This window comes from Psammomys obesus, unplaced genomic scaffold (genome assembly GCF_907164565.1).
Source record: "Psammomys obesus unplaced genomic scaffold, mPsaObe1.curated_primary_1811, whole genome shotgun sequence".
NCBI lineage: Eukaryota > Metazoa > Chordata > Mammalia > Rodentia > Muridae > Psammomys > Psammomys obesus.
In genome coordinates, this window is record NW_026596101.1 from 17088529 (window position 1) to 17102505 (window position 13977).

The following is a 13977-nucleotide window of genomic DNA, read 5'->3' on the forward strand; positions in this document are numbered from 1 at the left end:
CACACACACACACACACACACACACACACACACACACACACACACACAGAGAGAGAGAGAGAGAGAGAGAGAGAGAGAGAGAGAGAGTGTCTTAGACAGAGCAAGAGGCAGAGGCAGAGACAGAGAGAGAGAGACAGAAAGGAACAGGAACAGACAGACACATGGACATATGTATATGTGCACACCCCCAAACGTGCACACATACAGGAGAGAGATGCAGAGAAAGAAACAGAGATACACTACCCCCCCCCCACACACACACAGAGAAACTATCAGGGAAAAAAGAATAGTGATATTACTGTGCAGGACACTGAAGTAGTTGCACGCTGTATGCTGGATGACAGCTGACCTGTGCTATGGCTTCAGAGGGTCTGAATGAGAGGGAAGCGTAATCTTCCCCTACAAGGGCTCTGCTGAGTAGGAAGCCCCTGGAATTGCCACGAGAATTCTCTTTAGAAGTCTCTGGCAAGACCTCAATAAATTTCAGTTGGTTAAAGATGGAAGAAAACCTGAGCTTCACTAAGAACATTAGGTACCAAGGGTTTAAAGACATCCAATACATTTACTTCCATGAAGTTACAGTAACATTGAAAATCCATTGGTCACTTTGGAAACTACAGGTGAAGTACATCAATAGTTTGAAGGCTGATAAAAGAAGATTATCAAGCACTTAGCATGTCTTCTCATAAAATTTGCTTCAGTATAGTGATGGATGAAGTTTTTTTTTACTCAAAGGAGGGAGAGAAATAAAATCACCAGGTGGCCAAGGCTGCATGCAATTGTCATGTGAGCACTTGAGAGACTGAGGGGGAGAAAAAGCACAAGGCCCACATGAGCTATGCAGTGAGTGCAAAGGATAGCCTGGATCACACAAGGAGTCCTGTATCAAAGTATAAATAAATATAATGTCACTGTTTATAACTGCACAACAAATTCATGTATCTGAGTCATGATCACCAATGGCTGACAAAGGTAGAAAAACAAAACCTGACTTTATGTGCTTCCAGACTGAAGTATATATCTTCAAGTATGAAGAAATCTGATACAAACAAGAATGGGGGGGATGTGAATGTGGTAAGAGCTCTAGTTCTGAATGGCAACTGACAAAAGTCAAGACATGATGAAAAAAATTTGTAAAAAAAAGCATGAACGTGGAAAACTCAATAGGACAAAGACACCTTGCTTCTTAAAATGTTTATGTAAGAAGTGGGAAATAGTAAGAGCTGGAGAGGACAGGAACTCCACAAGGAGAGCAACAGAACAAGAAAATTTGAACACAGGGAACTTCCCAGAGATTCATACTCCAACCAAGTACCATGCATGGAGATAACCTAGAACCCTGACAATGCAGCCACTTCTGATGAGAACTGATAGACTAACATCAGAAAGAAGGAGAGGAGGACCTCCCCCATCAGTGGACATGGGGAGGGGCATGCAGAAAGAAGGGGGGAGGGTGGGACAGGGACGGGAGGAGGGAGGGGCTTATGGGAGGATACAAAATGAATAAAGTGTAATTAATAAAAGTTAAATAAAAATGTTTAAAAGAAGGAGAGTGATGGAAGGAAAGAGAGAGGGAGGAGAGAGAGAGAGAGAGAGAGAGAGAGAGAGAGAGAACTATAGAAGAGAAAACAGTATGGAAATCATCTGTATGGTGAAGCAACTTACCTAAATCTCTAAGACAATCTTGGTACAGAAAATATCATTACTTGGCAGCCTTGTTGACAGGTATCACTGTCTTGATAATTTCATTTTGCTTATGGTTATAAAACCTTATGTTTTGATTTGCATTTCCCTCGACCCTAAGATTTCACCTTACACCCATCAGAATGGCTAAGATCAAAAACTCAAATGCCAACACATGCTGGAGAGGATGTGAAGAAAGAGGAACTCTCCTCCACTGCTGGTGAGAATGTAAACTTGTACAACCACTCTGGAAAGCAATCTGGCGCTTCCTCAGTCAACTAGGAATAGCACTTCCTCAAGATCCAGCTATACCACTCCTAGGCATATACCCAAAAAAGGCTCAAGTACACAATAAGGACATTTGCTCAACCATGTTTGTAGCAGCCTTATTTGTAATAGCCAGAAGCTGGAAAGAGCCCAGATGCCCCTCAGTGGAGGAATGGATACAGAAATTGTGGTACATCTACACAATGGAGTATTACTCAGCAATAAAAAACAAGGAAATCATGAAATTTGCAGGTAAATGGTGGGATCTGGAAAAGATCATCCTGAGTGAGCTATCCCAGAAGCAGAAAGATGCACATGGTATATACTCACTCATATAGACATATAATATAGGATAAACCCACTAAAATCTGTACACCTAAAGAAACTAATCAAGAGGGAAGACTCTTGTTAAAATGCTCAGTCCCTATCCAGAAAGCAAAGAGGATGGATACCAGAAGAAGGAGAAAAGAGGGAACAAGTCAGGAGCCTGACACAGAGGACCTCTGAAAGACTCTGCCCTGCAGACTATCAAAGCAGATGCTGAGACTTATGGGCAACTGTTGGGCAGAGTGCAGGGAATCTTAGGAAAGAAGTGGGAAACAGTATGATCTGGAGAGAACAGGAACTCCACAAGGAGAGCAACAGAACCAAAAATTCTGGGCACAGGGCTCTTTCCTGAGACTGATACTCCAAACAAGGACCATGCATGGAGATAACCCAAGACCCCTGCACAGATGCAGCTCATGGCAGTTCAGTATCCAAGTGGGTTCCATTGTAATAGGAACAGGGACTGTCTCTGACATGAACTGATTGGCCTGTTCTTTAATTATCTCCCCCTGAGGGGGAAGCAGCATTACCAGGCCACAGAAGAAGACAATGCAGCCACTCTTGATGAGACCTAATTGATTAGGATCAGAAGGAAGGAAAAGAAGACCTCCCCTATCAGTAGACTTGGGGAGGGGCATGCATGCAGAGGGTGGAGGAAGGGAGGGATTGGGACTGGAGGAGGGAGAGAACCACAGGGGGATACAAAGTGAATAAAGTGTGATTAATAAAGAATTTTAAAAAAACCTTATGTTTTACAGATGCTAATATGTTAATAGATAATAGGATTTGCTTTAAAATAATCTGGGGTGGGAGGTTATTAAGCTGGAGACAAAGTGCTATGAGAATGGCTTCAAGATAACTGAAAGATTCATCTACAATTCTATCTAACTTTGTGATTTAAATTTTTCAAATAGAAATCTACAACAACAGTAACAACAATAACAAGATCGGAAACATATGTAGCTCTGGTATGGAACAAATAGTGGACGTAGGAATCCTTATTCAAGTTCAAAGGCTTTGTCCTTAGAGTTGAATGGACCTATTCTTTCATTTTTTTCTGCTAAACACTTAAACTGGGTTGCATTTAGTCACCTATGAAATTTGGCTGTCTGGGGAAAACTCATATTTCACATACATGCATACTTTTCAAACATCATTGCCATCTATTAAAATATCAAAATTTATAAAAAGAATACAGTGCCCACCACCTTCTTATACACTGAAAAATTGTCCCTCAAGACAGGTTAATAGCCTGTCTTTAGTTTATTTAATAGCACACTTGTTCCAAATTTTTTGGTTTTTAGATATGGTCTTGAGCGAGCATGAAAAACAGAATGATCGGTTTGAATACTAGGTTACACTTTAATAAAAAGAGATCATTAACTACTTGTTCATATTAAAACAATCCATAGAGGAAATTTTAATTTCCAGTTGTGGACTCCTTGGGTTTCCAGGTCTCATTGAAATGACAGAATGGAAAAAGTAGAGACACGTTCCTAACCATGGGATTGGAAAGCTTTCTGTGATATTTAGAGGTGAATGACTGTGCTACCCAGTTGTGTGTCAGTGAGGCACAAGCCAGACTCACTTGGGGAGAGGAAACCTCACTCCAGACTGGCCTGTGGGTGAGCAGGTGGTGTGCTTTCTTCCTTGATACTGCTGTGGGGGAGCCCCTAGCACTCTGGGTGGTGCCATAGCTGAGCTGGTGGTCATGGGTACTATAAGAAAGCAGACTGAGCAAGCCACAGGTAACCAGTCGGTAATACTCCTCCTTGGCCTCTGCATCAATCATTCCTGCCTGTAGGTTCCAGCCCTGACTTCCTTCGATAATGGACTAGAAGCCCTGAGATGAAGCAACACCACCTGACCCCATGTTTGCTATTTAAACTCAATATTTGTTTCATGCACACTTCATCCTCCCAGTGGAAATGGCCATAGGAGCTGCAGGGGGCAGTGTCAGGGCCTGCCAACCATGCCCAGCCCAAGGATGTTTGTGAAAGCCTGGATAGCGCTTTCTACCTCTTTTAGTTTACTCAAGGGCAGTGGTTCTCAAACTCCCTAAGGCTGTGACCCCTTAATAGGAGTTTCTCATGTTGTGGTGATCCCAACCATAAAATTCTTTCATTGCTGCTTCATAACTGTAATTTTGTAAGGTTATGAATTATAATGTAACTGTCTGATATGCAAAATATCTGACATGACATGACTAAAGGAGTCATGACCCACAGGTTGAGAACCACTGCTATAGGGTTTTATTTATTTTCAAAACAATATTAATGCAAATAATGCCTTTTGGGAGTTCTGTACTCTGTTGGAAACAAGAGGCAACTTTGATGTAGCTCAGATAGCGCTGACTTAGACCTTGGAGTTTTAGCCTTGAACACTGGACGGAACTAATAAGGGGAAAGAAGGAAGTGCCTCTTGGCCTCTTCGGATACCACAGCTGGGCAGGCACACAGGCAGGCAGACAGACAGAAGGACGCTGAACACAGCCTCCTGTTTGACCCCTTTCACACTGAGGGCTGTTTAATTGCTGTTTTAGATGAAAAGTAAAACAAACAGAGTGGTTGAACAAGTTTACATTCCCACCAGCAGTGGAGGAGGGTTCCCCTTTCTCCACAACCTCTCCAGCATGTGTTGTCACTTGAGTTTTTGATCTAGGCCATTCTGATGGGTGTAAGGCGAAATCTCAGGGTCATTTTGATTTGCATTTTCCTGGTGACTAAAGACTTTGAGCATTTCTTTCAGTGTTTCTCTCCAATTCGATATTCCTTTATTGAGAATTGTGTGTTTATCTCTGGACCCATTTTTAAATTAGATTACTTAATTTGTTGCTTTTTAACTCCTTGAGTTCTTTATATATTCTGGATATTAGCCCTCTGTCAGATATAGGGTTGATGAAGATCCTTTCTCAGTCAGTAGGCTGTCGTTTTGTTCTGATGACAGTGTCCTTTGCTTCACAGAAGCTTTTCAGTTTCTGTAGGAAAGACCTGGAGGGTACAGGAGCTAGTAGAGCAACAGAACCAAAAAATCTAGGCACAAGGGTCTTTTGTGAGACTGATACTCCAACCATGGCCCATACATGGTGATAACCTAGAACCCCTGCACAGATGTAGCCCATGGCAACTCAGTGTCCAAGTGGGTTTCCTAGTAAGGGGAACAGGGTGTGTTTCTGACATGAACTCAGTGGCTGGCTCTTTGATCACCTCCCCTTGAGGGGGAACAGCCTTACCAGGCCAGAGAAGAAGATAATGCAGCCAGTCCTGATGAGACTTGATAGGCTAGGGTCGGAGGGAAGGAGAGGAGAACCTCCCTTATTAGTGGACTTGGGAGGGGCATGGGAGAAAAGGAAGGAAGGGCAGGATTGGGAGGGGATGAAGGAGGGAGCTATAGCTGGGATACAAAATGAATAAATTGTAATTAATAAAAAATAAATCATTAAAAAAAACAAAAAAAAAAAAAGCAAAACAAAACACTCAGAGAAACAGGAAAACCTCTAGGTGTGACAACTGTTCTTTATAAACAGCACAGAAACATACAAAACCAACTAACCTGGGCACATAGGGGCTCACAAAGACTGAATCACCAACCAGAGAGCAACCACAGGAATGTTCTAGCTCCCCTCCCCCATATGTAGTAGCTGTTCAGAGGCTAGGTTCTAGTCCTTCACCCCCACATATGTAACAGTACAGCTTGGTCCTCATGTTGGACCTCTAACAGCAGGAGCAGCAGCTGCCAATGACTCTGTTGCCTGCCTTTGGATCCCATTCCCCTAACTGACAGCCTTGTCCAGCCTCAACAGAAGAAGGTGCATGTACCCCAATTCTACTTGACATGCCAAGGTGGTTTGATAACCATGGGACATCTCCATCTCACTGAGAAGAAAGGGAGGGGACATAGAGGGAGAGAAGGGGAGGTCAGTGAGAAGGATTGGAAGGAGAGGAGGGAGGGGAAGTTCCAATTTGGATGTAAATTAAATAAATTAATTACCGAAGGAAAAAAAAAGTGATCCTAAATGCTTCTAAAATTCTGTCTAAAATAATTTTAAATATCATTTAAAAAACAGCACAGGAACTTTACTTTTTTTTTTTTTTACATTTTATAAAATTTTTTCTCTAGCTAGAGAGATGGCTCAGTGGTTAAGAGTACTGTCTGCTCTTCCAAAGGTTCTGAGTTCAAATCCTGACAACCACACGGCGGCTCACAACCATCTATACTGGGATCTGATGCTCTCTTCTGGCGTGTAGGTGCACATGCAGATAGAGCACTCATTGGTAAAATAAATAAATATTTTCTGCGGCATTGGTGTCTCGTTCACCTCCTTGAAACATATATGGTGCACCTGTGAGGGCTGCTGGAAACAGGAAGTGCTACACATCCCAGTTATGGGTCCTCAGGAGCAAACCCAAGAATGCTGCCAGTACCTTCAGGGACTCCTGCAAAACTGTGCACCCTGCTGTCTTTAACAGTGGGGGGCGGGGGGAGGTGAGGAATTGCAGATGAGACTCAAGGACTGCTCTGGAAAAGCTTGTGGAGGGGCCTCCATGGCGGCTGCTGCTCATTTGGGCATTTCCGGAAATTGCTGCACCAGGCAGAGCATTGTTTAGGTCCTCTCTGCTGTTACCACAGTATGGCTCACCACACGATGAAGCCCGACCTTGAGGCCACTTGGAAATCAGCACAGGGACTTTGGGGCTGTCACAGAGGTTTGCGGGGTGCTAGTGTTGAAAGAAGGGGATGATGCATGTTCTGAAACGGATGACGGTTCTGTTCAGCATAGGGCTAATTGCTGCCCTAATGGGTTATCAGTGCCCCAGTGACCGTGCAAGTGAAAAGCTTATTCTAACAACTGGCGTCTGGAAGTAAGGTCAGTTTGTCAATAGCTCTGAAAACAATCGCAGTGCAACTAGCACAGTTCAAACTCCACTCTTAAAATTTTGCTGCTCATAGGATTAGGAGAATGCCCTTCTTTGTAGTCTCCCTCCCCATTTCCTCCTGCAGGATTGATCTTCATCAAATGCCCACTAAGTTGAAACATTGATGGCATCCCAAAGATCTGACAAAAAAACAAAACAAAACAAAACAAAACAAAAAAAAACCTTTATATAAAAATGCCATTCTCTTTCTAACTATCATAGCAATATTTTTTGCTCCTTGAAATGTATACAGCGTGCTGGGTTCCAGAGCGCTCAGGGACTGATGTACCACCATCACCACTGTCGAGTTCCAAACTTTTAATTTCTTAGCACAGCCAAGAGTCATTCCCCCATCTGCTTCTCTCTAGCCCCTTGTAACTAATCTTTCCATCTTTATGGAGGTCCTTAATAATCCGGACATTTCACACAACTGGAATGAAGTCATACGTGATCACTTGTGTTTGTTTTCCTTTCATTTAGCTGAATATGTCCAAAGTTTTTGGGTATTGTGGCATGTGTCAGTTCTTTACTCTATTTTTTGTTTTGTTTTTCAAGACAGGGTTTCTCTGTGTAATATCCCTTGCTGTCCTAGATTCACCTTATAAACCAGGCTGGCCTCGAACTCGCAGAGATCGGCCTGTCTGTGCCTCCCAAGGGTTAGGATTAAAGGTGTGTGCCACCACACCTGACTCTTCATTCCTTTTAATGGTTGAATAATATTTCATTGTATGCATGTATGACATTTTGCTTTCATTTATTTATCAATAGATGTTTATGCTGACATGATTTGGGTGTGTACTACTCAAGAATGAATGAAACGACCATGTAAATGTGGGAAAGACTGTACTTTAAAAATGTAACTAACAGTTATTAATCACTTTAGGAAAAAAATGACATTATCAAGAGCAACATGGTTGTGGGCTGGAATCATGAATGTAGCAATTTGTGGTTTGGATGTATAGATGTTGAGTGCTTGGTTTCATATCTAAAAACCTAAGCACATACACACTTCCCCCCTACTTTGTACTTTTAAACACAAAATACAATGTATTTGTGTAAATTTTACTTTTCCTAAAACAGAGCATGACTCATTTGATTATGCCCAATTGTCTGTTTCACCATGTTGTCTTCCCTTGTCTGTTAGTGTGTTTATAAGTCAGGCATTTTCAAAGCACGTTTCTTTCTCAATTGCTGCTATAAAATAATGGAGCAGTATATTGGCTTTTCCACTTGATATGGGGAAGTGCGCTGCGTTTCCCGTTGGGCCGGTGAATGTGCCCACAACCACAAGCTCCTTAACCAGGGCATTGCACTGTGTGTCCCTGATAAATACGTTTCCCAACAAAAGAAAGAGAAAATTTTCAGTGTGACAAAAAAAAAAAAATTACTTGATGGATACCCTTTTTAGATTTTCTAGGAAACACTGTTGAAATTATAACTAGTATGCTAAAACTAGCTGGCAGGGTAGAGTTGGAGGTTGCTTAGATGAGTTTTCATTCACTATCCCACAATTCACTTTGGTTACTGCATTTTGGGAACATGGTAAAATTTAGGTTCATAGTCTTTCCTGGCCAGGAACTTGCTATTTGGCCCAGGCTGGTTTTGAACTTGTGGCCATCTTCTTGTCTCAGCCCCTGAGTGCTGTGGTTAGAGGATTTTATCACCACTCTATGCTGACACTGCGTTTGAAGAGCTGGTGTAGACTTGATGTTATCTGATGAAGGGTCACTTTATACGTGGTAAGCATCTCTAGCTAAGACGTCTGCTTGTTTTGATAATTTTGAACCAACTCATGTCTTTAATTGTCCTGTAATTTGTTCTGATTTATCATCTGTCTGTTTGTGTTTGGTCTCTTTCCTGTCATCAAATGTTTGTTTCTTCATCTTTGTCTGATTAAATGCTTGAGTACTTTTGCCATTCCCAATAACAAAGGGATGTTAATGTATTGACAATTCTTGTAGGTCATTGCCAATATTACTCCCACATATCAGATTAACCAGAGATGAATCTGGTTTCCATCAGGCTTGGCCTACTCTCTTTGAAGAAACAGATGCTACCTATGCTAGGAGAAACAAAACAAAACAAAACATAACAAAAAACCTGCTATCACTGGCAAGCAGCACTTTTAGGACAGTCAGGAGATATTTGCATATCTGAGCCAAGTCACCTAGCTTTCTATAGTCTCAGTCCTTCAGAGTTTAAGAGTTCCTTGACTTACGATATTAGTGAGCTGAGCGGGTCTAGTTTTATTCCTATTACACCAGCAAGAAAACAGACTCAGAGAAGGACACATTCTGAGAGGGGCAACACTGATTACTCATGAGTCCTTCCACAGCTCCTCCCCCCAACAGCTCTTCTGAACAAAGTCTGAATACCAGGCATGACAAGATGCTCATGACCACTGAAGGAAGCCTGCTAGTGCTTTGTTGTTATAATGACTGGGACATATGTAGATGAACATTTTCTTTATGCTCTTCAGAACCAAATAGAATTCTTTTTCTAAATGATAGAGCTTTAAATGCTGTGTGCAGTTCTCATCCCTAACCCATTTATCCATTTTTTTCTGAGAATTTGGACATGTGCCCTTCCACTGTTCATACTCATCTCACCATCTTTGGAGCACCAGTGTATTCGCTTGAGTCACTTTAGTCACAAAAGGTGATCAATGGGCACTTAGATTGTCAATCATATGCAAAGGCAGTCAGCATACAAAAATCAAACCTTTCCATCTCATGCCTGAAGTTAAAACACTGTGCAGCCAGAACCCAGAATATGGTTACTGAAAACCCTTGTCCAAGATTCTGTTGTCCATGAATTGGAAACACTGGAAAATGGCTGTCATGGTAGCTGTGGGCACACATGTTTATTTGTTTCTAGCACTCAGCCCTCTCCATGGTAGAACAGGTGTCTGAAATCTTTCCTTGTACTGGATCATACGCTATACGCTCCAGCCTTTCAGAGCTGCCACAGCTATTCAGCTGCTGTTGTAGGACAGAGACTGTTTAGTTGACAAGTGGCTGTGTTAGAATAAAACTTTATTTAAAAAAAAAAAAACAAGAAAGATTTACTCTAAGAGCCATATAGGATTTGGAAATCCTGGATCTAGAGTTGTTTCTTCCTAAATCTAGAGTTAGGTTCATCACTTTTTAAAACTACTTTCAGGGTAGCTTCGAACAAGACCAACAAAATTAGTATCAGATGTGATTTTCTTTCAATGAAATAAAATCAGAGATTACTATTTCCCCAAATATTCATAAAAAATCAATTTTAGACTTTTTTCCTGGGTTGATCTCTGAGTCTCTGGATTTTAGGGTTTAGGATCTATAGCTTTTTAACAACAGTAGCAACACCAATTATTTCTAATTCTTGGCACCTTTCCCTACAAGCTCAGAATTTCCCATACTCTAATATAATAATGTTTTGGGTAATTTTTTTTTTTTGTATGAAGAATGAAGAGTGAAACCTGGGAACCTCTCTTTCCCTGACTATGGAAATGGGCTACAGCCATCATGCCTCAACTCTTTATGCACTTGGCATCATCTCTAGTGGGACTATTTACACAGAGATATCTGTAAGAACAAAGAGCGCCTTTCCCCTTCCCTCAGCACTACACCTAGGTGGGGATGGTTGCGTGACAGAGGAGAACTGGTTGCAGCCTTAGAAATCTCCTTTTCTATCCTAGGTATATTTCTTTCTTTACAATATCCCTTCTAGGCATTTTAGCCTGAAGATAATTTTTATTGGCACAAGAAACAGGAACAGTAACAGCTTGAGAGAAACCTAAATTCTCTGTTGCCTACACAAGACCAGATTCTGCCAGCAGGTTTGCCCTTTCTCTGTTTTTCTTGCTTTGAGCGTAGACATGAAAAGCTTTTTGGGGGTTTGCTTTTAGAGTTTGTGGAAAGAATGCCATCGGGGGAAGAGAGCCTCCCGACTGAATTCTTAGAGGCGCTGTCACTCACACAGTCTTTCTTGATGACTTGAGGGTACTTTTGTCCTGGCCGTTTAAAATTCTTAACTGGTCTTTGAGCTAGAGCACTGTATTCCCATTATTAACACTGGCTGTTGCTGTATAGGATGCCAATCTGTGACCAGTTCCATGGCTTTAAGTGACTCTGAGTCAGGACTCAAAGGCACTTATACACATGCCCATGCTTACATTTATTTTTCCTACTCTAGGGTCTTGATATTGTTCCAAGATGAACTTCATCCTAGCATTCATCTGCTCCCAAGTGTTGGATTCACAGACATACACAACTATGCTCAGCTTACTTTAGCATTTGGGAGAACAATATGATGATTTCAAACCTTCTTTTTAGTAATTCAATTTGAACTTTGTTCACTGCCAATGAAACTGGGTCCCGTTGGAACAGAATAAATAAAAGGAAACAAAACCTTTATCACTATGGCTTGTCTCTGAGACACTGCACAGAAACCCCCCACTTTATTCTTTGAGACAGAATTTCTCACTAGATGTGGGATCAACATTTATTGGCGAGGATGGCTGAACAGAGGTCCCCAGAATCCTCTTGCCAGTGCTTTTTACACAGATCAGGAACTTGAAATCAGGTCCCAATGCTTATAAAACAAGTACTTTACAGATTGAGTGTTCACTACAGCCACACACATCCTAGTTAGTTTGATATCAATGTGGCCTTAGCAATTGACTGAGGTGATTGAGACCTGAATATATGGCATTAACTCCTCTACAAAAGATCAGCAATATTCATTGTTCTGTCCTTAGGCTCTGATGGGGTAAATATTCTGTGTAGAAAACTACACAGTGGTCATCTCAGTTCCATTTGTGTACTTTTCTATCTCATCTCCATTTGGCCCTCTTAAAAAACTTGGGGGGCTCTTCATAGGAAGACCCTGATGCTTAGATTTTGGGGCAAGGGATATGAGTGATGAATTTGAGACACACTGTTAAGGAAGCAAGAAACTAGGACTGGAAGGCAAACTAGTGGAGCTTGCTTGAGTCAGTTATGAGTTTGGTCACCTCTGACCTATTTGGGATTCTGAAGAGGTGGACAGATCTCTGCTACCCAGTGGGAAAACAGCTGGTCAGGTGAAACTGAATCCTGATTTTAAGTCAATGACAACTCTAAATAGAGGTAAATTCTTACACTATGGTCACTCCATCCAAAAGCTCGAGAGCTGAATGTGTCAACAAGCTCCCAACTAGACAGGTCAAATGGAGGCCATCTTTACATTGTAGTCTTTCCACATAGCGTAAACACAGAATATGATTCAAATTCTCCCACTTGGAAGCAAGGAAGTTGGGGGTTCTAGCCTCCACCTCATCTATTAGTTGATTATTTATTTCCTAATTCCATGTCCCACATGTACTTTTTTTTCCCCCTGCACAGACAAGAATGTAAATAGAGGCTATACCTGGGTGCCAGTGGTACCTATTACAGTTAAAAACAGCCTGGGCTCCTTTCGGTGACTTCTAAGCCCGCTATAGTGACTTCCTGCTACAATTCAAGCAGAACTCTAAGTTTTAATCATGTCTACATGTTACATGCTGTGACTTCAAGCTCCCTTTGCCAATGTCATGCAGCTCTAAAGGTGCTTTCACTTTTGCAAACACATCTAGCTCTCCACTGACTAAGGCCTTTGCACATAGTAACTTGGCCACCTGGAATCTGCCTGTGGGCTCCTCATTCTCACTCCCCCCAACTCTCTCATTTCCTGCCATGCCCCTGCTCTCAAGTTAAATTCCATGTTTTGCGAGTATGCTACTGAAAGCTAACATTTTGCTCCCATCATTTAGTTTCTTGGTACCTTTGGAGTTTCTTGTGTCATGATTTTTGGTTATTAATCACTTCTGTCAATCATAAAATGTTTGGCACTGTTCTCATCATCTAATACTATGCCAACATATTGTAAAGACTCAATATATGGTTATTTAATTTTGAATGAATAAATGAATGAATTAATAAAGGGGATCTTTAACAGTGTTGTGGGTATAAGAGAAACCCAGAGGCACACACTTCTGGAGTAACCGAGGGCGCTATATAAATCTGTTTGAACAGTCAGCCTAAATGGGTTGACAGCTATGTGTGGAGAAGGTGTCTGGTCATGACCTTGCATGGTTACTGATTATCCTCTTACATACCAGATGGCTCAGGCCATTATCAAATTACATTCGCATTCATTCTGGACACCGGCCATGCCTTTGCCATCAGTTGCTTGCTTGTGCTAACGACACTGCTTAAGTGTGGCTTACGCTGGCATTTTCCGGTGGCTGAAACACACTAGTGGCAATACTAATGAATCAAAGATTCAAGAGAGTTTGGTGTGGATCTGTTCAGTTTTTAAGCATTGTAGAAACAGATTGTGACATAACCCTGTGGCTTTATTTTCAGTGTTTGTCTTGAGTGCGGAGCACCCACACAGAACCTCTAGAAGGATGATCATCATAGTAAAATCACCGATATTGCTCACTGGCAAAGAAACAATAAGGCTAATTATTTATGTCACTTTGTTCATGGAAAATGGTTCTGCTTCCTTCTCCCCTAGTCCTCCTATAATCAAATTTTGTGTAGTGATATCCCTCTTGCACAGACGAGCACAAAGAGAAAGTGTGCATGCATGCGTTCTCGGGTTGTGAGTGGAAAGCAAGGACTCGGGCTGCTAGGGGATTGTAATGGAGGGCTCTTTTCAATGAGTATCGGATCTTTTGGGCCCGAGATGTGAAAGAGAACAGAGAGGAAGAAATGTGCATGAGTGATAAGGTGCAGGACTGGAGAGAAACCTTCAGATTTTCCCAGTCTGAGTC